The sequence below is a fragment of the Bos taurus genome, chromosome 13, assembly GCF_002263795.3.
Source record: "Bos taurus isolate L1 Dominette 01449 registration number 42190680 breed Hereford chromosome 13, ARS-UCD2.0, whole genome shotgun sequence".
Lineage (NCBI taxonomy): Eukaryota > Metazoa > Chordata > Mammalia > Artiodactyla > Bovidae > Bos > Bos taurus.
The window spans coordinates 50986274-51011283 of record NC_037340.1 but is presented as its reverse complement, the minus strand read 5'-3'; positions in this window follow the sequence as shown (position 1 = coordinate 51011283).

The window sequence follows — 25010 nt, the reverse complement described above, 5'->3', positions numbered from 1 at the left end:
ATGTTTATAGAAGTTTTATTCACAATCTCCCAAACAAGCAATAACCAAAATGTCCTTTAACTAGTCAGAAGATAAACTGTGATACATCATATAATGGAATACTACTCAACAATACAAAGGAATGAACTACTAATATACACAATATGGATGAAGCTTATAGGCATTTGGCTAAGGGAAAAAAGCCAGTCTCAAAGGCTACCTGATGTGTAATTCCATTTTTTTTTTCCCGGAAGAGGTAAAACTATAGGGACAGAAAACAGATCAGTTGATTCTGGAGGGTGGTCGAGGGATAAAGTTTCGTTACCAAAGGGCATATAACATAACTGTAGTGGTGTTTCAAAATGTGCAAAACTGCACATGAAAAAGAGTGAGCATTCCTATATGTATTATAATTTATATCTTAAAAAAAGAAAAAAATGCAGGCATCTTCAGGGTACAGTCTCATGCTTGGCACGTAAATAAATACTGTTCATCTCTCTCTTTCTCACTCTCTCTCACCCACACACCACCACCACCAGCACAGCTCCTCAAAGCAAAAACACTGGTCCTTGTTCTGTCATGTTTCCAGAATTACTTCCACGAGCCTTCTATCTCCTTTTAGCAGATGGCTTTCCCACCTACTGTACCAATAAGAATTGGATTAGATGAACACATCTGACCTTTCTCTCCTCTACTTCAAGGTGGTTTTTCTTATTTTTATTTATTTATTTTATTCTTTAAAACATTTTTTGGCTGTGCCATGCAGCATGTGGGATCATAGTTCCCCAACTAGGGATCAAACTTGCTCTTCCTGCATTAGAAGCACAGAGTCTTAACTGCTGGACCACTCCAGAAGTCTTGAAAATAATTATTAAAAAATAAAATAATCTCAGGAAAAAAAGTATAATAACAGTGGTATTACCTGACACTGGCATTCCTTGACATTTTCAGATCATATGAGGACTAAGTAACCATTTAAGGCTAAATGGAAGAAGCTGATTTGAAATGATTACATACTGCATGGTTCTAACTATATGACATTCTGGAAAAGGCAAAATTATGGAGACAGTAAAATGATCAATTGCTGCCAGGGGCTTGGGAGGAGAGAGGGGTGAATTGGTGCAGCACGGAGATTTGGGGGGCAGTGAAACCATTATTCTGTGTGATACCATAATAGTAGATACATTTCATTATACATTTGTCAGACCCATAAAATGTACAAGGCTGAAAGTGAGCCCTAATGTAAACTATGGGCTTTAGTTAATAATGATGCATCAATATTCAATTATTGGCTCATCAATTATGACAAATGTACCACCAAAATGGAAAATGTTAAAAACTGGGAAAATTAGGAGAAAGTGTGAGGAAGTGTATAAGACTCTGTACTTTTTGCTCATTTTTTTTTTCCTGTAAACCTAAAGCAGTTTTATTTATTTATTTACTTTTGGTTGCACTGGGTCTTATTTGTGGCATGCAGGATCTTTCATTGTGGTGTGCTGGTTCCAGAGTGTGAGAGCTCAGTTGACCCTCAGCATGTGGGGTCTTAGTTTCCTGACCAGGGATCAAACCTTTGTCACCTGCATGGGAAGGTGGAATCTTAAGCAATGGACCATCAGGGAAGTCCCTAAAACTATTTTAGAAGACCAATTAATTTTTTAAAAAGTGATGCAGAAGAGTTGAACTTTAGTTGTGAAGTTTTAGGAGTAATCAATTTTACTTCACTTGAAATTTATTCAATTGAATAAATTTCACTTGAATACACATTAAAAAAAAGATACACATTACACATTAAAATAGTGATAGTAGTGATAGTTCAATGATCACACATTAAAAAAACAAGATACACATTAAAATATGTGTAAGATACATTTTACACTTTAAAAGATACACATTAAAAAAATACAAACCTCTGAATCAAGACACATCTTAAGATAGATGGTATTTTAGATTTGATGAAATATGGTTTGATAAAACATATATGTCTAAATATGTCTAAAGGCATTCTTTCAATACATTTAATAGACTAAAATCTGAGATTAGAACACATTGTTTCATAGTTTAATTGGTGCTGTTTTTCTTTTTAAGTGGGGCTTACAGCCCATGGTGTCTCAGATTAGGTGAAATATAGTATAGGTGTACACTATAAACGGAGAAGGCGATGGCACCCACTCCAGTACTCTTGCCTGGAAAATCCCATGGACGGAGGAGCCTGGTGGGCTGCAGTCCATGGGGTCGCTAGGAGTCGGACGCGACTGAGCGACTTCACTTTCACTTTTCACTTGCATGCATTGGAGAAGGAAATGGCAACCCATTCCAGTGTTCTTGCCTGGAGAATCCCAGGCGGGGGAGCCTGGTGGGCTGCTGTCTCTGGGGTTGCACAGAGTTGAACACGACTGAAGCGACTTAACAGCAGCAGCAGCAGTACACTATAAAAACTGGATAAATAATTCATACTTAATTTATCTATTGTTGACTCTGGTGGAGGGATTAAGAGGGGATTACAATTTGAATTACAATGTTTTATTTCTTATATTTAAAAATGCTAAAGCAACGGACAAAATATTTACGATGATTAAATCTGAGAAGTAGAAGCATGGTGTTATGTCTTTTCTGGCTATTTTTCATATTTAAAACCTTTAAACAACAAAAATACCTGAAAAACTAAAGTTGAAGGACAACAAAAAGCTCAGAAACTTATTTACTCTGAAGTGTTGGTCAGTTGGGGATAGTGGAGCTTGAAGGAAAAAGTTGGGCATGCAGACACAAATATTGCATGATTTCTCTTAGATATCTGCTGCTGCTGCTAAGATCCTTCAGTCGTGTGTGACTCTTTATGATCCCATGGACTGAAGCCCGCCCAGCTCCTCTGTCCATGGAGATTCTCCAGGCAAAAATATGGAGTGAGCTACCATGCCCTCCTCCAGGGGAAATTCCCGACTCAGGGATTGAACCCACATCTCCTGCCTGCATCTCTTGCATTGGCAGGTGGGTTCTTTGCCACTAGTGCCTCCTGGGAAGCCCATGTCAGATATGTGCTGCTGCTGTTTTTAAGTCGCTTCAGTCGTGTCCAACTCTGTGTGACCCCATAGATGGCAGCCCATCAGGCTCCCCCGTCCCTGAGCTTCTCCAGGCAAGAACACTGGAGTGGGTTGCCATTGCCTTCTCCTATATCAGATATCTAACAATAGTTAAATTCATAGAAACAGCAGAATAGTGATTACCAGGGCTGAGGCCAGAGTAGGAAGGTAGGGTGGGGGGAAGGGAAGTTTATACTGAACAGTTTGGGATGATAAAAAGTTCTGGAAATACGTAGTGATGTGGCTGTACAACATAACATATGCATTAATACTTAATGCCACTGAATTGTACACTTAAAGTGGTAAATTTTATGTTATATGTATTTTCACACCCCAAACCCTCCCCACTGACCCCCCCTCCCCCCACACACTAGTTGGGCAGGGGAAATCAAGAATTTTATTTTAGGCATGTTGAGTTTGAGATGCTCAAATGTAGTTAGACAAAATTCCAGGTGCAGGGGAAGTGACCATGGGCTATAGATGCAGATTTAACAGTCAGCCTGTTAGAGCCATGGGCTAGAGTGAGTGTAGGGAAGGGAAGATCGTCAGTTCCAAGGCTAGAGCCCTTCATTATTCAGGAGGCACATCCAGTGAGGTAGGTGGAGAACCCGAAGAGGGTGGGACCAAAGAAACCTAGAGTCAAAAATCTCAGCAGATTCTGGGAATGGGGGAGTGGTTGGGGATTCAGCAGAGTGTGAAGGAAGGAAGGCAGACTAAAGTGGACTAAGAAGGGAGGAAGTAGTGATGGGAACTATCCATAATACTTTGAAGAAGGTATTTAAAACAATTATTTATATTTACTTATTTGGCTGACCCAGGTCTTAGTGGCAGCACATGGAATCTTTGATCTTTATTGCGTCTTGCAGGATCTTTAGTGGCCTCATGGGGGGGTCTAGTTTCCTGACCAGCGATGGGATCTAGTCTTCTGCATTGGGAGCTCAGAGTCTTAGCTACTTTCTCTGGACCACCAGAGAAGTCCCTTGAAGAAGTTTTGCTTTCAATATTAGGTGAGGAATAGGGTGGTATCCAGAGGCAGATATGGAGGTCTAGGGAAACTCTTCACCTCTCTCTTTTTTTTAAAACATGAGAAATGCTGGAAATGTTTGTATACTTGTGGTAATGATCCAGTATTCTCATAAGGGAGAAAGTAAGGGAAGAAATAGGGGGAGAGGGAGAACGAAAAGAGGAGTGACATGAATGATTTTTGATAGACACAGGTTCTCCTCTGTCTCTGAGCAGGGTGGGCAGAGAAAGTGGGCCCTGAGGAGGTGGGTCTGATGATTTAGTGGCGGGAAGAGGATGGCATCTGTTTCCTCAATAAAGAGTGAAGCCATGGAGAGGATGGTGTCTGTTTCCTCACTAGCTGGGTTGGACACATGAAGAGATTTGAAGACAAAGAAGATGTGAGCCAGTCACGGCAGAGAGTGGGAGAGCCAACACCCACAGGAAGTGCAGTGTGCCCAGCAGGCAACACAGAGAGCCCTGTAGCCCAGGATGTGAAGAGACCAGTGCTTAGATAGAGTGACTCTCCCTGAAGCACTAGTTTTCCAAGTTTTCTGGGGTGTGTGCAGAGAGTGCTAGGAGGCTCAGCTAACTCAATCAGTTATTCTTAAAGTGTACCTTTTCAATCAGCAGAATGAGACTCACCCAGGAACTTGTTGAAAATGTAAACAATTGGGTGCTACCCGAAACCTATTGAATCAGAAGCTCTGAGGTTCAGCCCAGCCATCTCTGTTTTTCACAGGCTTTCCAGTTTATTTGGAAAGTTTGAGAGGCTCTGAACTAGAGTTGGGGCTTCCCAGGTGGCGCCAGTGGTAAGGAGCCTGCCTGCCAACGAAGGAGACTTAAGAGATGTAAGTTCAATCCCTGGTTCAGGAAGATTCCTTGGAGCAGGGCATGGCAATCTACTCCAGTATTCTTACCTGGAGAATCCCATGCACAGAGGACCCTGGCAGGCTACAGTCCATAGGGTTGCAGAGTAGGACACAACTGAAGCGACTTAGCAGCAGCAGCAGCAGCAGGAGCGAACTAGAGTTGAGGGCATGAGGGATGATCTGCAACTTGCAAGTGAGAACTACCATTCTCTGGGGCAGAAGTTCCTAGTGGTGTGAGCTCGAGTGCATGTGTTTGTGCTCAGTCATGTCCAACTCTTTGGGACCCTATGTACTATAGCCTGTCAGGTTCCTCTGTCCGTGGGATTCTCCAGGCAAGAATACTGGAGTGGGTTGCCATGCCTCTTCTAGGGGAACTTCCCATCCCAGGGGTGGAACCTGCATCTCCTCTGTTGCCTGCATTGAAGGCAGATTCTTTACCCACTGAGTCACCTGGGAAGCCCAAGCTCCAGAGTGTCTTCTGTCTTAACTAGTTACAGATCTATAAGCAAACCTTGGAAATTGCCAAGATCAGAATGCTATATAAAGTTAAGAGCTCTGATCTTAATGATGAAAAATTATTTCACAAGGCAAACATAGCCTTCAAATACACTTTTTATTTTTCTGAGTCTGAATTTGAATGAGTTTTTATATCTTGATCTTTGCTCCTGCCATGGTATTTTGAAAGGACCCCAGACTCTCCTTTCTCTCCACAGGTCATGTTTTCCAGGCTTGTCACAGGGACATTCTTGAAGCCTGTGCCATCTTTCCTTATGACTCAAATCCAGCTTTCAAGTCTGTGGAGAAACAATGATGAACTGGCCATTTTCCTCTGTGTGAGGACTTTTCTTTCTCCACTGAAATATAAAGATGAAGATGAGTCAGCCTCTGCCAACCTCCAGAATCTCCCAGTCTTCCCAGTGACTCAGAGGATGGTCTGTTTAGGGTAAGTGCTCCTCCCAGGAAGTTGGCAACTCCAAACTCCCCCTACCTGAATCACCAGCCTTGAATGCTCCTATTAAGACACAATTACCACTGAGACCCAGGGTTGATGCTGCTTAGTCACTTCAGTCGTGTCCAACCTCTGTGTGACCCCATGGACTGTAGCCCACTAGGCTCCTCTGTCTATGGGGATGCTCCAGACAATAATACTGGAATGGATTGCCATGCCCTCTTCCAGGGGATCTTCCCAACTCAGGGATCAAACCCAAGTCTACCACATTGCAGGCGGATTCTTTTTTTTTTTTTTAATTAATTAATTTATTTTAATTGGAGGATAATTACTTTACAATATTGTGGTGTTTTTTGCCATACATCAACATGAATAAGCCATGGGTGCCCATGTGTCCCCCCATTGTGAACTTCTCTCCCACCTCCCTCCCCCTGGGTTGTCCCAGAGCACTGACTTTGAGTGCCCTGCTTCATGTAGGCAGATTCTTCACCGTCTCACCAGAGGTGCTCCTATTAAGACACAATTACTGCTGAGACCCAGGGAGGCAGGCCAAGAAAGGTCAAGGATAAGTGGAAAAGGATAGAAGATGAGAGATGAAAGGCTAAGATGTAGGAGGCTAAATTTGTTCTGCATTTGCTGGTGACCTTGGATGGACCAACGAAAGGTTCACTGTCCCTATACCGAGTATCCTACAATATTAATAGACTCAGTAGAGGGCCCCAAATAAAAGAAGATGAATCTTCCAGGAGTTTATCTGGCTGGAGACAGACACACTTTGGACCTTTCTGTACAAATAAGGGGGAGCCCTGGAGATGGCTTATCCTTGAGGATTTCTAGGACAAGCTATAGCCTGATCAGGGCCTGCAGGAGGATAGGGAGGCCTGCATGGAAGGAGGTACAGGAGGTATGATGTGGGGAGGCAGGCCCAAGGCAAGGGAGCTTGGCAAGTAGGGGCATCTCTGGGGGCACAGAGCAGCTGGTGAAAACACAGTAGCCCAAGACCTTTGTTTTGGTACTGCCTACAATGCTGGCCCTGGTTTTCTTCTCTCTGTCTCCTTCACTGCTTCCTTGTCCATCTTTGTTTTTCTCTGTCCATTTCTTCCCTCTTTCCTACAATACAAAGAGTTGTGAAGGTTCCCCTCCTGATGGGTTGAGTTCTTTCTTGTTTAGATGGTGACTGGTATTTGGTTACCAAGGCAGCAATAAACCCATCCTGTTTACTTATTGACACAGTGGGTTGTGGTCAACAAGGCTGTCTGCCAGCAAGGGTGGTGTGGGTGGGGGCCAGGATGCTGACACACACAGGTAGAAACACACTCAGCCATGACCAGGTCAGCCTGCTCCACCAGAGCTGCGAGGTCCTGGGCTGTCCCACTCTGATGTCTGGGATCTTGTGAGACAGTCAGCTGGTCTGAGCTTGGTAAGGACTCAGAGCTCAGAAAAGATATCCTGACTGAAGTTGAGTGTATAGGGCACAGCTCCTTGGAGGGTAGTGGAGGTCTCAGAAGCCAGAAGGGCAGCATTCAAAGCGGATAATGTAGAAGGCATCTTGCTCAGAGATCCCACTTCTGCCTGAGGAGGGTATTAAGACCAGAGACAGCAAAGAGCTTGGAGAATGGATCACCCTAAACCACGTCCCCTCTATGCTCTGCCTTTCTTGACTAGTTCATGTGATTTGAGATACGCATTTTTGTTTTTCTTGGTTTCCCCAAATCCTATGCCATGGCTAATATACAGGGGTAGGCTGAGGATTGACAGGGTCTTCAGGTGTTGGTGGTATGAGTGGGGAAAGGGTGGGAGTAAGGCTGGACATGTAGGGGTTAAATGTTTTGTGGAGGCATGGAGGAATCCAGGCCAAAAAGATGGTGCTCTGTTTTCAAGATGCTTGCCTGGGAAGAGCCCAAGTAGACAAAGACTGTCAAACAAAAAATGCCAAGGAACAAAAAAAACACATGTAAACTGAGAGTCTAGGTAGATGCCCTTTGATACTTTGAGGGGGCTGTCAGAATTCCTGAAGTCATCTGGAGCTTGCCAGGGTCCGTGTCCAGGCCTGATTGCATACCAACTATGATGGTGAAGAACCAGACAGAGGGTTCAGGGGTCCAACTCCAACACTCACTACTGTGTGACTGGGGCCCATGCTTCCACTAAGAAATGACTCATTGTCTGAAACTGAGATTGAACTGGGAATCTCACTTGATCTGGCAACACTTCCAAACCCTTCAGAAGTCAGCCTCTACTTCCAACCTGAGACAGACCCTGAATTATTTTGAAGTCTGGGATTTCATCGAAAAAACTCACATAAATTTAACTTAATATCCACGTTTCTATCCTTGTTTTGATATAAAACATGTATTAAACTATTTGGGTTAGAAAGCAAACATATTCCACTTATTTACATCTGGTTGTGGACTAGTTAAGGCCTTGTTTTCTCCTGCATTGGCAGGCAGATTCTTTACCACTTGCGCCACCTGGGAAGCAAAGCCTTGTCATTTCAATGGCCAGTTTTTCAGGTGGACAGAAGGAGGCCCTGGGCTGCATGTGGGGCCCTGGAATTCTTTGCACCAGGCACCAGTGAACTAGGAAAGGAAGAGCAGGAGAGTGGGACTTTGACAAGGTCATAGTTCAGTTTTAAGGACTTAATTTTTGTCTTCCTATTTTACCTTTTTGATAAATGGTTGTCTCTTCTTTCACAAAATAGAAATTATTTTACTTGAAAAATATTATATTCTCTTACTTGGTAAAATAAAGGATAGTCAGGCAAGCTGAGAGCCAGAGCCTCCAGAAAACAGGGAGGAGGCAAGAGGGCACAAACCCCCTGGAAACAGCAGAGGGTGCTCTCAAAGCAGTGGCTATACATTGGAATAGCCAGGATGCCCAAGTGGCATCCCAGACCTCCCGCATCAAAACCTTTAGGGGTGGGACCCAGGGATGGTTAATGTTTTTAAAGCTTCTTAGGCTATTGTGCAGCTAAGATTGTGCAACCAACGTTGATACCCTTGCTTTGGAGCTTTGCTACTCAAAGTCTGGCCTGAAGATCAGAGGCATCAGTTTCACCTGGTAAATGGTTAGAAATGCAGAATCTCAGGTGCTATCCCAGACCTGCTGAATCAGAATATGCACTTAACAAAGTTCCTGGGTGCTTTGTATGCAGTCTGAGAGGACCTGCTTTAGTGGATCTGTCAGGAGCCTAGTCTTGATGGGGTGGTCTTGGTAGCAGTTGGCTTCCTTCAGTGGGAACCTGAAAGCCATGGGTCCCTCCATCAGTCTGCTCAGTATCTCCTGTTCTTGGGCATACAAAGTTGGAGACTTAAGTAATGGAACTTATGTTTGTCTGGGTCTGTTAGTGTCTTTTCTTTAATGCATCACTATTACATCAGAATATCCATACAGTGACCAAGGATGTTGGCTGAAAATCAGGGAATACTGTCCTGGAAGAGAAACCTAAGGATTCCAAGTCAGGGTGTGTGGAGAGGACAAGCAAAGTATACAGTTTGGCTTTGACTTCAGATGCAGTGTTCATTTACTGCATGCCTGGTGCTGAGCCAAGTAATCTCTTATTTTCTAACTCTTTCTTCAGTCAGGTGTGTCAGGAAGCATTTAACAGGAGGCTTCCTGTGCGCTGTTTTGGATCTATCAGGAATTCTTTGTTCCTCATTAATTCCTGAATATTCGGGAATTAAGAGGAGAGGCAAGCCTCTCTGGAACTGAGGAATCCAGGCATTTCCTTCGTTAGTTTTTCTATACGGTGATAAGTACCCTCTTCCTTTTTATGAACCATATGGTAAAAGTGGTTATTTACAACTCTCTCTTTCATGTGGATGACCTCATGTTTTCTTGATAACTTGTAAGTTTTGATTTTATCTCTGCTGAAAATAGCTATCTTGTAAGACAGTATAAATACCTACACAATGTTGAATAAAACACCTTTGCTCCATCAGAGCTCTGGTCCCCGTGTCTTTCTTTCTCTCGCTCCCTCTCCCTCTCTCTCTCTCTCTCTCTCTCCCTCTCTCTCTCTCTCTCCCTCTCTCTCTCTCTCCCTCTCTTTTTCAGGCTGATCCCCTGGAGTGCAGAGGCTCTCTGAGTTCACTTTCCTGCCCGGGCTTCTAAGACCCTCTCGAGAAGGTGCTCTGCGCCTTCACCCCATAGAGAGGGCGCCTGAGGCCTTTGTGAACAGAGTAAGCCCCGTGCTGGGGCTTTATTGGCTTTCTGGTAAACCAAAGAATATCAGCCTCTTTCTCTCCTTTACTTCCTTATTGTCGACTCCGGACCACCAGGTTCCAGTCCATTAAAGGACCTCAAGACACGTGGAATGGACGTCACTTGTGCTTCCCAGGTGGCACAGTGGTAAAGAATCTGCCTGCCAATGCAAGAGATACAGGTTTGATCCTTGGGTCGGGAAGATACCCTGGAGTAGGAAACCCACTACAGTATTCTTGTCTGGAAAATTCCATGGACAGAGGAGCCTGATGGGCTATAATCCACGGGTTCGCAAAGAATAGGACACAACTGAGCACTTACAAAAGGCTAGGGGGAATGAGGATACTCTTTATTTGTCCTTCTGTATCAGCAGCTATTGCCACAATAGTGTTGTGTAAGAACCATGAAACCTCAGTGGCATACAAAAACTAGTATTTATTTCTCATGTGTATGTGAGTTGACTGAGATTACTTTGCTGATCTCATGTATCTACAAGTTGGCTGGGTGCTGGGGGATCTAAACTTGCATCAGACAGGCACTTCAAGATGATGGCCTTAGTGAGCTGGGCTTTAAGTGCTGGGCTGAGTGCTGGTCTGCTTCTCTTGTCTTCACTCTGCAGCCCCAGGCTGAAGGGCAGTAGTTATCCAGGGGAGAATTTCTAGTGGAGATGGTGAAAGCATAAGAAAAGTAGAAACATGCAGAAACTCTTAAGACTGAACCTCAAAACTGACACACTACCACTTCTACCTGATTTCAGTGACCAGAGAAAGTCATATGGTCAAGTCCAATATCAGTGGGTGGGAAAATATACTCCACCTCCTTGAGTCCATGGCAATATTATGGGTACACAGTACTATATAGGAAAGTGAAGAATTACGGCCCATACATCAACTCACTGCATCCTCTAACCAGGAACTATACTTCCTTGGGAATATGTGATCCATCCCTTCTAGAACTTTATAAACTCTCCCATGGAAGAGATTACTGGCTGTTCACCAAAAGTCACTTTCCTACCCTTCCTGGTCTCCTAGCTAGAACATATTTCCCAGCCTTCTTTGTAATTAGGTGACTATGTGACTCATTTTGATCAATGGTATACGAGTTGAAGTAGTGCCATTTGTCAAGCTAAGGCTTTCCTAAGCTGCAGATTTTGTGCAGGTAACTATAAGACTCTAATAGTCGCTGAAGGTGCAAGATAGAATGGGCCTAGAGCCCTGAATCTCTGTGTGGATGAAGACCATTATGAAACGGGAACACTTCTTTGTCATGTGGGTAAGATATACGTTTCTATTATGTTTGAACCACTGTATTCTTGGGTCTGTTTGTTATAGGAGGCAGTATTATTGTTACTAATACACTTATTTATTTTTTATTAATACACTTCTTAAAGTCCTCTCTTCGAGGTCTCTGTTCTTTTTTAAAAACTTTGTATTTTGTATTGGGGTATAACTGATTAACAAACAATGTTTTGATAGTTTCAGGTGAACAGCAAAAGAACTTTGTCATATACATACATGTATCCATTCTCCCTCAAACTTCCCTCCCATCCAGGCTGCCACATAACATTGAGCAAAGCTCCATATAGATCCTTGTTGGTTATCTGTTTTAAATATAGCAGTCCATTCCAAACTTCCTAACTATCCCTTCCCCTGCATCCCTCCCTCACCCCACCACCAGTGCCCAAAAGTTCATTTTCAGTCTGTGAGTCTCTTTCAGTTTTGTATGTAAGTTCATTTGTATAATTTCTTTTTAGATTCTACTATAAGGGATAAGAAGTGGAGTATTTCCTGCCATGTCAGTAAATAAGTATGTCACAGTCATCAGTTACTCCAGCCCTTCAATGTGAGTTCCTGAGGGCACTCAGGAAGGAGAATGCCTGTGATTTAGCAGCCGTCAAGCTGCAGTCACTCCCTGCCATGGGCCCTTAAGAACTCAGGATGTGAAAAATACAGGATAATTGAGATACATATGGCCCCGGATAATATGCCCCGGATAATTGAGATACGTATGAAAGGAATGATTCCTGTGAGCCCAGACCCTTGCATCTTCCCATACATAGAAAATCACTAAATTCCTTAACTTGGGATATCTAGTTTCCTTTACGTAACAATAACCTTTTGATGTTCAGGTTACCTGACCTTTGTTGCAAAATTTCTATATTACTTGCCTCCTCCTCTCCCCTCCTTGGAGCAGTTTCTCTCAGGTTTACTTGAGATGCTGTCTCTGGGGCTTAAGACCTAAAAATTCCCACCAAATAAAACATAATTCTCAACTTTTAGGTTGTGACTATTTTTTAAGTTGACACGGATGTCATACAATATTTCTCTTTCTCTGTCTGACTTGCTTTGCTCAGTATGACTACCTCTAGGTCCACCTATATTGCTAAAAATGGCATTATTTCATTCTTTTTTAAGGCTTAGTGATACTCCGTTGTATACAGGTACCATATCTTCTTTATCTATTCCTCTGTCAGTGGATATTTAAGTTGCTTCCGTGTCTTGGCTATTGTAAACAGTGCTACAATGAACATTGGGGTGCATGTATTCTTTTGGATCATGTTTTTGTCCAGATATATGAAAGACTCTGTTCTCATAAAACAGAGAGGTCTGACTCCCCGTGATGGTGGGTGTGGAAGTGCTTAGTAAACTGTGTAGTTCTCCACACAAATAAATTGCTATTGCTAAGTCACTTCAGTCGTGTCCAACTCTGTGCGATCCCATAGACAGCAGCCCACCAGGTTTCCCTGTCCCTGGGATTCTCCAGGCAAGAACACTGGAGTGGGTTGCCATTCCCTTCTCCAATGCATGAAAGTGAAAAGTGAAAGTGAAGTTGCTCAGTCGTGTCTGACTCTCAACGACCCTATGGACTGCAGCCTTCCAGGCTCCTCCATCCATGGGATTTTCCAGGCAAAAGTACTGGAGTGGGGTGCCATTGCCTTGCTTTAATAATGTTGCAACTCAAAATGTAGTCTAAGTCAGCTGTATTGATGTGGTAGAGACTGATGCCATTAATTATGGTCATCTAGAAGGCTTCCCAATAAACTGTGGAAAATTCTGAAAGAGATGGGAATACCAGACCACCTGACCTGCCTCTTGAGAAATTTGTATGCAGGTCAGGAAGCAACAGTTAGAATTGGACATGGAACAACAGACGGGTTCCAAATAGGAAAAGGAGTATGTCACGGCTGTATATTGTCACCCTGCTTATTTAACTTCTATGCAGAGTACATCATGAGAAACGCTGGGCTGGAAGAAGCACAAGCTAGAATCAAGATTGCCGGGAGAAATATCAATAACCTCAGATATGCAGATGACACCACCCTTATGGCAGAAAGTGAAGAGGAACTAAAAAGCCTCTTGATGAAGGTGAAAGTGGAGAGTGAAAAAGTTGGCTTAAAATTCAACATTCAGAAAATGAAGATCATGGCATCTGGTCCCATCACTTCATGGGAAATAGATGGGGAAACAGTGGAAACAGCGTCAGACTTTATTTTTCTGGGCTCCAAAATCACTACAGATGGTGACTGCAGCCATGAAATTAAAAGATACTTATTCCTTGGAAGGAAAGTTATGTCCAACCTAGATAGCATATTCAAAAGCAGAGACATTACTTTGCCAACAAAGGTCCATCTAGTCAAGGCTATGGTTTTTCCTGTGGGCATGTATGGATGTGAGAGTTGGACTGTGAGGAAAGCTGAGTGCTGAAGAATTGATGCTTTTGAACTGTGGTGTTGGAGAAGACTCTTGAGAGTCCCTTGGACTGCAAGGAGATCCAACCAGTCCATTCCAAAGGAGATCAGCCCTAGGATTTCTTTGAAAGGAATGATGCTAAAGCTGAAACTCCAGTACTTTGGCCACCTCATGTGAAGAGTTGAGTCATTGGAAAAGACTCTGATGCTGGGAGGGATTGTGGGCAGGAGGAGAAGGGGACGACAGAGGATGAGATGGCTGGATGGCATCACTAACTTGATGGATATGAGTCTGAGTGAACTCCAGGAGTTGGTGATGGACAGGGAGGCATGGCGTGCTGCAATTCATGGGGTCGCAAAGAGTCGGATACAACTGAGCGACTGAACTGAACTGAACTGAGAAGGCTTCCCTGGTGGCTCAGATAGTAAAGAATCTGCCTGCTATGTGAGAGACTTGGGTTTGACCCCTGAGTTAGAAAAATTCTCTGGAGAAGGGAATGACTATGCACTCCAGTATTCTTGCCTGGAGAATTCCATGGATAGAGGAGCCTGGAGAGCTACTGTCCATAAGGTTGCAAAGAGTTGGACACGATGGAGTGAATAACACACACACACACACACACACACATACACAGAAATCCTGATAGTTTAGACATTAGTTTTTACATACTTTGTTCTTTTAAATTTTCACCCCCATCCTGAGAGACAGTCTTTTATAACTACTCCCATTTAAAGAATGGCAAACAGGAATCTGGCAAACCTGCTCAAGATCTCATTGAGGGTCAGGTGCCTGAACCTGACCTTTTCCTCTTGTAGTTCTGGGAGAAAACAATGAGGGAGTGTCTTAGCTCCAGGTCACATTGCACCAATCAGACTCCAAAGTCTCCACTGGGGGGAAAGAAAAACAGATTATACCCAAGGCTGATGCTGGTGGCTAGATTTGTAAGGAGCATTTAAAGTTCCAGGCTCCAGTTAAAACAGCCTACCCGAAGAATCTGTTCTTGAAGATAAGAGAGAGGTATTTCTTGGAGCTTCTGCTTTGTGGTAGATATCTGCAAAGATGGTTACTAAGGACTCCTGTTCCTGTATTGCACATTTGTTATGGGTTGGATTATATTCCTCCTAATAGATATCTTGGATATGTTGGAGTCCTAATCCACAGAACCTCAGAATGTGACCTTATTTGGAGGCAGTGTCTTTATAGAGGGAATCAAGCTAAAATGAAGTCATCAGGGAAGGCCCTAGTCAACTGGTGTCTTTATAAGGGGGAATTTGGGCACAGAGATAGGCATAAGCATACTGAGAGAATGCGTGTGAAGATAAAGGGATGAAGGGTGCAATTGCCAGAAAATAGTCAGAAGCCAGGAGAGAGGAATGAAACATATTCTCTCCATCTGATAAAAGGAATCAACCCCCTGACACCTTGATCTCAGACTTTTAACCTCCAGAATTATGAAACAATACATTAATTAAGCCACCCGGTTTGTGTGACTTTGTTGCAGCAGCCCTAGCAAACTAATAGAACATCGTAATCCTCCCGTCAAGAGGTAGAGTAAACTTATTCTTCCCTTTCATCTGAGCTGGCTTTGTGACTTTCTGTAGCCAATACCAGAGAAGGCAATGGCACCCCACTCCAGTACTCTTGCCTGGAGAATCCCATGGATGGAGGAGCCTGGTAGGCTGCAGTCCCTGGGGTCGCGAAGAGTCAGAAACAACTGAGCAACTTTACTTTCACTTTTCACTCACATGCATTGGAGAAGGAAATGGCAACTCACTCCAGTGTTCTTGCCTGGAGAATCCCAGGGATGGAGGAGCCTGGTGGGCTGCTGTCCATGAGGTCGCACAGAGTCAGACACAACTGAGCGACTTAGCAGCAGCAGCAGCAGGCAATACAATGTGACAGAAATAATGAATTGGCAGTTCTGGGCCTAGGTTTTGTGTTTTTTATCAGCTTTTTCCTGTAGTTGATATCTAATCTTATAGCTTTGTCGTCAGAAAAGATGCTTGAAATTAGTTCAATTTTTAAAAATTTGCCAGGGCTTGACTTATGGCCCAAGTGGTGATCTATCTTGGAAAATGTTCAATGTGCACTTGAGAAAAAAGTGAAATCTATTGTTTTGGGGTGAAATATCCAAAATCACTACAGATGGTGACTGCAACCATGAAATTAAAAGACGCTTACTCCTTGGAAGGAAAGTTATGACCAACCTAGATAGCATATTGAAAAGCAGAGACATTACTTTGCCAACAAAGCTTCGTCTAGTCAAGGCTATGGTTTTTCCTGTGGTCATGTATGGATGTGAGAGTTGGACTATGAAGAAGGCTGAGCGCCAAAGAATTGATGCTTTTGAACTGTGGTGTTGGAGAAGACTCTTGAGAGTCCCTTGGACTGCAAGGAGATCCAACCAGTCCATTCTGAAGGAGATCAGCCCTGGGATTTCTTTGGAAGGAATGATGCTAAAGCTGAAACTCCAGTACTTTGGCCACCTCATGCGAAGAGTTGAGTCATTGGAAAAGACTCTGATGCTGGGAGGGATTGGGGACAGGAGGAGGAGGGGATGACAGAGGATGAGATTCTGGATGGCATCACTAACTCGATGGATGTGAGTCTGAGTGAACTCCAGGAGTTGGTGATGGACAGGGAGGCCTGGCATGCTGCGATTCATGGGGTCACAAAGAGTCGAACACGACTGAGCGACTGATCTGATCTGATCTGATCTGTATATGTCAATTAGGTCCAACTGGTCCAATATATCATTTAGAGCTTGTGTTTCCCTACTTATTTTCTGCTGGTTGATCTGTCCATTGGTGTGAATATAGGATTGAAGTCCCCTACTATTACTGTGTTACTGTTGATTTCCCCTTTGATAGCTGTTAGCATTTGCCTTACATATTGTGGTGCTTGTATGTTGAGTGCATGTATATTTATAATTGTTATATCTTCTTCTTGAATTCATCCCTTGATCATTATGTAGTGTCCTTCATTGTTTCTTGTTAACAGTCTTTAGGTCTATTTTATCTGATGTGAGAATTGCTACTTCTACTTTTCTTTTGAGTTCCATTTGCATGGAATATCTTTTTCCAGCCCCTCACTTTCAGTCTGCATGTGTCCCTTGGTCTGAGGTGGTTCTCTTGTAGACAGAATATATGTTTTTGCATTCATTCAGCCAATCTGTGTCTTTTGGTTAGAGCATTTAGCCCATTTACATTTAGGGTAATTTAATTATTGATATGTATGATCCTGTTACCATTTACGTTTTAGGTTTGTTTTGTATGCTTTTTCTTTTTGTGTTTCCTGTCTAGAGGTGTTCCTTTAGTGTTTGTGTAGATGTGGTTTGGTGGTGCTGAATTCGCTTAACTTTTGCTTGTCTGTGAAGCTTTTGATTTCCCCTTTGAATATGAACGAGATCCTTGCTGAATAATCTTTATTGTAGGCTTTTCCCTTTCAATCTCTTTAACTATATTCTCCCATTCCCTTCTGGCTTGCAGAGTTTTTGTTGAAAGATCAGCTATTAGCTGTTAGCTTTGTAGCTGTTAGGGATCTGCTTGTACGTTATTTGTTGCTTTTCCCTTGCTGCTTTTAATATTTGTGCTTAATTTTTGTTAGCTTGATTAATACATGTCTTGGCAAATTTCTCCTCAGGTTTCTCCTGTATGGGACTCTCCGGGCTTTTTAGACTTGGGTGGCTATTTCCTTTCCTGTTTTAGGGAAATTTTCAACTATAATCTCCTCAAATATTTTCTCATGCCCTTTCGTTTATTTTCTTCTGGGATCCCTATGGTTCAAATGTTGGAGCACTTAACATTGTTCCAGAGATCTCTGAGATTGTTCCCATTACTTTTTATTTTTACTGTGTTCATTTCAGTTATTTCCACCATTCTATCTTCCAAGCTCACTTATCTGTTCTTCTGCCTCAGTCACTCTTTTGTTGGTTCCCTACAGTGTATTTTTAATCTCAGTTATTGTGTTGTTCATTGTTGATTATTTACTCTTTTCTAAGTCCTTGCTAAACATTTCTTGCATCTTTTTGATTCGTGCCTCCAGTCTATTTATCTGTGCCTTCATTTTATTTTCAAGATTTTGGATCATCTTTACTATTATTACTCTGACTTCCTGTTCAGGTTGATTGCTTGATTCCTCTTCATTAATTTGGTCTTGTAAGTTTTTATCATATTCCTTCATCCACTGCATTTTTCTCTGCCTTTTCATTTTGTTTAATTTACTGTGTTTTGGGTCTCATTTCTGTAAGCTGGAAGGTCACAGTTCCTCTTACTTATGGAGTCTGTCACCTTGGGTGGGATTGGGCCAGGGCTTTGTGATGGTTTCCTGGTTGGGAGGACGTGTGCCTGTACTCTGGTAGATGGGGCTGGGTCTTGTTTCTCTGGAGGGCAGTGCTGTGTCCAGTAGTGTCTTTTAGGGTGTCTATGGGTTTGGTATGGTTTTGGGTAGCCTGTCTGCCATATAGCAGGGTTGTGCCCCTGTTTTGCTGAAGGATTGGCGTGGGGCATCCAGCTCTGGAGCTTGCTGTCTTTTGGGTGTTGCTTGGCCTTCATGTTGAGATGGAGGCCTTTGGGAGGGCTCTTGCCTATTAATCTTCCATGGGGCAAGAGTTCTCTGGTGGTCCAGATTCCTGGACTCGAGTTCCTTACAGTAGCATGAAGACTTCACAGGTCACACAGCACAGAAAACAAAAATCTCTGGACTAACAGTGAAAAAACTCTAAATAGCCAGGAACTCCCAAGGAAATTCACATAATTATATAGGGAAACAAAGGAGGAAGAAGAAAAAGAAAAAAAGATGGGTAAGAAAAGGAGTCAGAAGACAGCAATCAAGATTATTATCAAACCCCTAAGTGCAAATTAATACTAAAAATTAGACTCTCAAAGATACAAAATCAGAAACAAAAGATCAAAAAACAAAGATAAAAAACATGGGAAAAAATTAGACTCAAAAATACAAATCAAAAACAAAACATCAAAATCAAAAATCAAAAATATGGAATTTATTTTAAAAATATAGTGTTTTTTTAAAAGGAAGAAGTAAGTCATAAAAAATTAAGGGAGTAATAAAGAAACATATTAGGACAATATGAGAAAAAAGGGAATAGGGGGTGGAAATATATAGATAGCAGTAGTGAGAGGAATCGGAGAAGGCAATGGCAACCCACTCCAGTGTTCTTGCCTGGAGATCCCAGGGACGGGGGAGCCTCATGGGCTGCTGTCTATGGGGTTGCACAGAGTTGGACACGACTGAAGTGACTTAGCAGCAGCAGCAACAGCACTGAGAGGAATGACCAAGTGATTCTTCCATTTTCCTGTTTAAGTTGATTTGCCTACTCAGAAAGTCCTCCAATATACCTAGGAAGGTCTCTGGATCTGTTGTGGGCAGTGTGGGCTCAGTTCAGAATCAGATCTTCCCTTGCTCCAGCTTGTACTTGTTCTCAAAGTCTACAGTTGTCCCTGAAGTGCAGTCTCGGGCTAATTGCAGGAATTTAAACCATTGCACCTGCCACTTCCAGGGTAGTTTCCCCTTCTTTCCTTTGCTCATGTAGCCCTTGGTGTTCTGCTTTGGTTTTGGGCCTACCTCCACTTGTAAATCTCTCTTTAGTGTCTCTTCTCTGCCCAGACATGAGGTGGGTGAAGGTAGCTGCTTATTAGGACTCACTTGCTCAGTTGTGCTGGGAAAGGGTAGAAGTACAGCAGATGCTGCTAGGGTGTGTGGGGCGTGCTCACCTCAGTTGGTCCCTGCAGGAGGTTGCCACAGTCTGAGGTGGGTCTTGCGTTTTCCTATGGGTCCTGGGTTGTGACACCCTTGGCAGAGCTGAACTACTTGGGCTCCTAGGAAGACATGGGTAGCAACCCGAGGCAGCTCACAGCTTGGTGGTAATTGTGATTTCTGGGGTTGGGATCATAGCGCCGCCCTGACTTCCGCCTCTGGCATTCTCACCAGCTTCTCTGCCTCTGGGGCTGTAGACTATAGCTGGCTCGCCCCCCTTTAGGCATTAGCTAGTACAGGGTTCCTTTGTCCTGTGAGCATGTGGAGTTAGAGTACTGTGTTAAAGCCTTCCTGCAGGAATGATATTTTGCTCCTCGGGTGGTTTTCCCTGGTCTGCCTCTGCAGTGTCACATTAGCCCCTTCAGAGTATTTTCATGGCAGTCAACCCTGGTCCTGTCCCTATGGACCAACCCCTGAGGCCTGAGCCTCTGCACTCAGCCCCTACTTGCTGTGGGCAGATGAGAGCATGTAAGCTGCTTCTCAGCTGGGAAATGCCATTTGGCGTGATCTCTGTGGTGAATTTTCTCTGTTTTGCCTTCAGAGCTTCAGAGCACCTGTCTCGCTGCGCTCCTCTCTGAATGTTCTGAAGTTCCCCTCTGACCCTGTCTCTGAGTGGGTAGGAAACTAGGAAAGTGTTTGGAAAGTTTTCTTCCTTCACAACTCCCTCCCTGGGGTGCAGGTCTCTGTCCCGAACTTCTTTGTCTCCCTTTTTTTGTCTTTATTTTTTGCCCTACTTGATTCTGAGGAGATTGGTTTGTTTTTCTGGAAGTCTGGGGTCCTCTGCCAGTGTTCAGATGTTATGTGGGAATTGTTCCACATGCAGATGATTTTTTGATATATTTGTGGGGGAGAAGGTGGTCTCCCTGTCCTATTCCTTCACCATCTTGCAGGTCCTCCTGGGCCTAGTCTTAAGATGCCTAGCACATTCCATTCTCACCCTCTGGGAAGTCAAGCTGCCAGGTTGTTAGTATATTCTGTAGAGAGAAGCCATTTGGATTGTTTGAGCTCCAGACAAGCTTTAAGTTGATGTCAACTTAAACTGGTTAACACTGGTCAACTGGTCAACATTGAATGCAACAGAAAAAATTATCTAGCTGAGCCCAGTGAACCCAATGAATTCTGAGGAAGAAATCATTGTTGCTTTAAGCCACTAAGTTTTGGGGTTGGTTTGTTACACAGTAATAGACAATTACACCAGGGGCTTCCCTGGTGGCTCAGATGGGTAAAGAATCCACCTGCAATGTGAGAGACCTCGGTTTGATCCCTGGGTTGGGAAGATTCCTTGGAGGAGGGCAGGGCAACCCACTCTAGTATTCTTGCTTGGAGAATTCCATTGGACAGAGGAGCTTAGTGGACTCAGTTAAGGCAGGGCCCAGCTTCCACGGAAGGCTTGACCCCTTGGACTTAGACTCTGTCACTACCAGGAAGCCCTGGAGATGCTCACAGGATTAAATAGAATGAAATTGTCAAAGACACTCCCTCCTCCCTGCCATCAAAGTAGAGCAGTGAAAGACTACCAGGGAGCAGAATCTCAAGTAGAAAATAAATGAACAAATAACCTCCAAATCTTTGGGGGTTTTTGTTTGTTTGTTTGTTTTGTTCTTTAAGGAAAAACTGACCCTCACATTTAGAGTTGCTTTGAGTTTTATTAAACTGAGGATGAGGCAGTGGGTACAAATGAAAAATAGTTTCTTACAGAGGCCACTTCCACTCAAGGTCATGTACTGTGAAGGGACAGGCTCCAGTGATTTGAATGCTCCCCCTCCCACCGCACTTTCCTCTTTGTGCAGTTAAACATTCGAGATTGATACCATGCAGGGTCCTGTGGGGCTTCTGGACACAAGGCCTTTCTGTGTCCCCCATTTCTTTGATTATAGTAAATAATCTTCATGCAGCCTCCATGACCTTCCCTGAGTTCCAATGGGTAAATTCAAACAGTTGATAATTAGGAAAGGGAGGAGGAGTGAGACCAGGGAGAAACAGTCAAGAGCAGCCTTGGGGCAAGGTCTTGTTTCCCCATCAAGGGATTGTTGTTGTTCCGTCACTAAGTTGTGTCCAATTCTTTGTGGCCCCATGGACTTCAGCACGCCAGGCTCCTCTGTCCTCCACCATCTCCCAGGATTTGCTCAGACTCATGTCCATTGAGTTGGTAATGCTATCTAATCATCTCATCCTGGGCTGCCCCCATTTTCCTTTTGCCTTCAATCTTTCCCAGCATGAGGGTCTTTCCCAATGAATTGGCCCTTTGCATCAGGTGGCCAAAATATTGGACCTTCAGCTTCAGCATCAGTCTTTCCAATGAATATTCAGGGTTGATTTCCTTTAGGATTGATTGGTTTGATCTCCTTGCATTCCAAGGGACTGCCAAGAGTCTTCTCCAGCACCACCATTGGAAAGCATCAATTCTTTGGTGCTCAGCCTTCTTTATGATCCAACTCTCACATCTGTACATGACTACTGGAAAAACCATACCCTTGACTGTGTTGCAGGGAAGAGCCAATTCCGACTCCATGATGTATCTGTTTCTTTGACTTTAACCTTTGTTTTTCATTGTTTTTGCTATTATAATCATACATAATGACCTGCCTTGGGGAACCTTGCCCCTCTGCCTGAAGAGATTAATACATCCCTGGGCTTCTTTTGTGGCTCAGCTGGTAAAGGATCCACCTGCAGTGTGGGAGACCTGGGTTCAATCCGTGGATTGGGAAGATCCCCTGGAGAAGGGAACGGCTACCCACTCCAGTATTCTGGCCTGGAGAATTCCATGGACTATATAGTCCATGGGATTGCAAAGAGTCAGACACGACTGAGCAACTTTCACTTCCACTTTCCCTGAGTTTGCGGCTTCCCAGGTGGTGCTAGTGGTAAAGAATCCACCTGCTGATGCAGGAGACCAGGTTTGCTCCCTGTGTCAGGAAGATCCCCTGGGGGAGGGCATGGTAACCCACTCCAGTATTCTTGCCTGGAGAATCTCATGGACAGAGGAGCCTTGCAGGCTCTTGTAGCTCCATTGAGTTACAAAGAGTCGGACTCAACTGAAGCAACTAAGCACAAGCACGCACTCTCTGAGGTTGGCCATTCCAGCAGATATTTGCGAGATAATCGTCTTTACTTTAAGTAAGGCTTTCTTATCTCTCCTTACTATTCTTACTCTTCTTACTGTTCTTTGGAACTCTGCATTGAGATGGGATAGCTTTCCTTTGCCCCTTTGCCTTTCGCTTCTCTTTTTTTCTCAACTATTTGTATATATTACATTTCTTTTTCTTGGGGGTGGTTTTGGTCACCGCCTCCTGTACAATGTTATGAACCTCTTTCCATAGTTCTTTGGACCTCTGTCTATCAGGCCTAATTCCTTGAATCTATTTGTCACTTCCACTGTATAATCACAAGGGATTTGATTTAGGTCATACCTGAATGGCCTAGTGGTTTTTCCCTACTTTCAATTTAAGTCTGAATTTTTCAGTAAGGAGCTCATGATCTGAGCCACAGTCAGCTCCAGGTTTTGTTTTTACTCACTGTATAGAGCTTCTCCATCTTCGGGGCTACAAAGAATGTAATCAGGCTGATTTCGGTATTGACCATCTGGTGATGTCCATGTGTAGAGTCATCTCTTATGTTGCTGGAAAAGGGTGTTTGCCATGATCAGTTCTCTAGGCAAAACTCTGTTAGCCTTTGCCCTCCTTCATTTTGTACACCAAGACCAAACTTGTCTGTTATTCCAGGTATCTCTTGACTTCCTACTTTTGCATTCCAATCTCTTATGATGAAAAGGACATCTTTTTTTGGTGTTAATTCTAGAAGGTCTTGCAGGTCTTCATAGAACTGTTCAACTTCATCTTCTCTGGCATTATTGGTGGGGGTATAGACTTGGCTTTTACTTCCTCAACTCCTCCCCTATTCTGTCCTATAAAAGAAGTTGGAATCCAGACCCGAAAAAGATGGTTATTTTGAGACATTTGTCAACCATTTTCCTCTGTCAACTGGCTTTCTGAATAAAGTCATATTCCTTGTCTCAATACCTTGTTGCTGGGTTAACTGGCCTGTCATGCTGTAAACAGACAAAACTTGGAATCGGAAACAAATATATTGACTTTGTTGGCAAAGTGATATCTTTGCTTTTTAATTCCTGTTCTAGGTTTGTCATAGCTTTCCTTCCAAGGAGCAAGGCATCTTTTAATTTCATGACTGCAGTCACCATTTGCAGTGATTTTGGAGCCCAAGAAAATAACATTTGTCATTGCCTCTACTTTTCCCCTTCTATTTGCCATGAAGTGATGAGACCAGATGCTGTGATCTTAGTTTTTATTATGTTGAGTTTTAAACCAGCTTTTTCAATGTCCTTTTTCACCTTCATCAAGAAGCTCTTTAGTTTTTCTTCACTTTCTGCCATTAGAGTGGTACCATCTGCATATTTGAGGTTGTTGATATTTCTCCTAGTCATCTTGATTCCATCTTGTGATTCATCCAGCTTGGCATTTTGCATGATGTACTCTGTATATAAGTTTCATAAGAAGAATGACAATATACAGCCTTATTGTACTTATTTCCCAGTTTTTGAACCAGTCAGTTGTTCCATGTCTGGTTCTTCTCAGGAGACAGGCAAGATGGTCTGACACCCCCATCTCTTTAAGAATTTTCCACAATTTTTTTTGACCCCCCCACACAGTCAAAGGCTTTAGTGGAGTCAATGAGTAGCAGCACATGTTTTTCTGGAAATCCTTTGCTTTCTCCATGATCCAACAAATGTTGACAATTTGATCTCTGGTTCCTCTGCCTCTTCAAAATCTAGCTTGTACATCTCGCTTCATGTACTGTTGAAGCCTAGCTTGAAGTATTTTGAGCATAATCTTGCTAGCATGTGAAATGAGCACAACTGCCTGGTAATTTGAACACTGTTTGGCATTGATCTTCTTTGGAATTAGAATGAAAACTGACCTTTTCCAGTCCTGTGGCTGCTGCTGAGCTTTCCAAATTTGCTGGCATATTGAGTGCAGCACTTTAGCAGCAGCATCTTTTAGGATTTTAAATAGCTCAGCTAGAATTCTGTCATCTCCAGTAGCTTTTTTTGTAGTAATGCTTCTTAAGGCCCACTTCACTTCACACTCCAGGATGTGTGACTCTAGGTGAGTAACCATACTGTCATGGTTATCTGGGTCATTATGATCTTTCTTTTATAGTTCTTCTGTTCTTGACACCTCTTCTGCTTCTCTTAGGTTCTTTCTGTTTCTGTCCTTTATCGTGCCCATCTTTGCACGGAATGTTCCCTAGATATCTCCAGTTTTCTTGAAGAGATATCTAGTCTTTCCTAGTCTATAGTTTTCCTCTATTTCTTTTCCTTTAAGAAGGCCCCTTTATCTCTCCTTGCTATTCAAGGGATACACACAACAACATCTTTGAGATATTTCATAGATACTGAAACCTGCTCCAGGTGGGGGAAGTTAATGATTAATGATGGTATGCTGCCCAC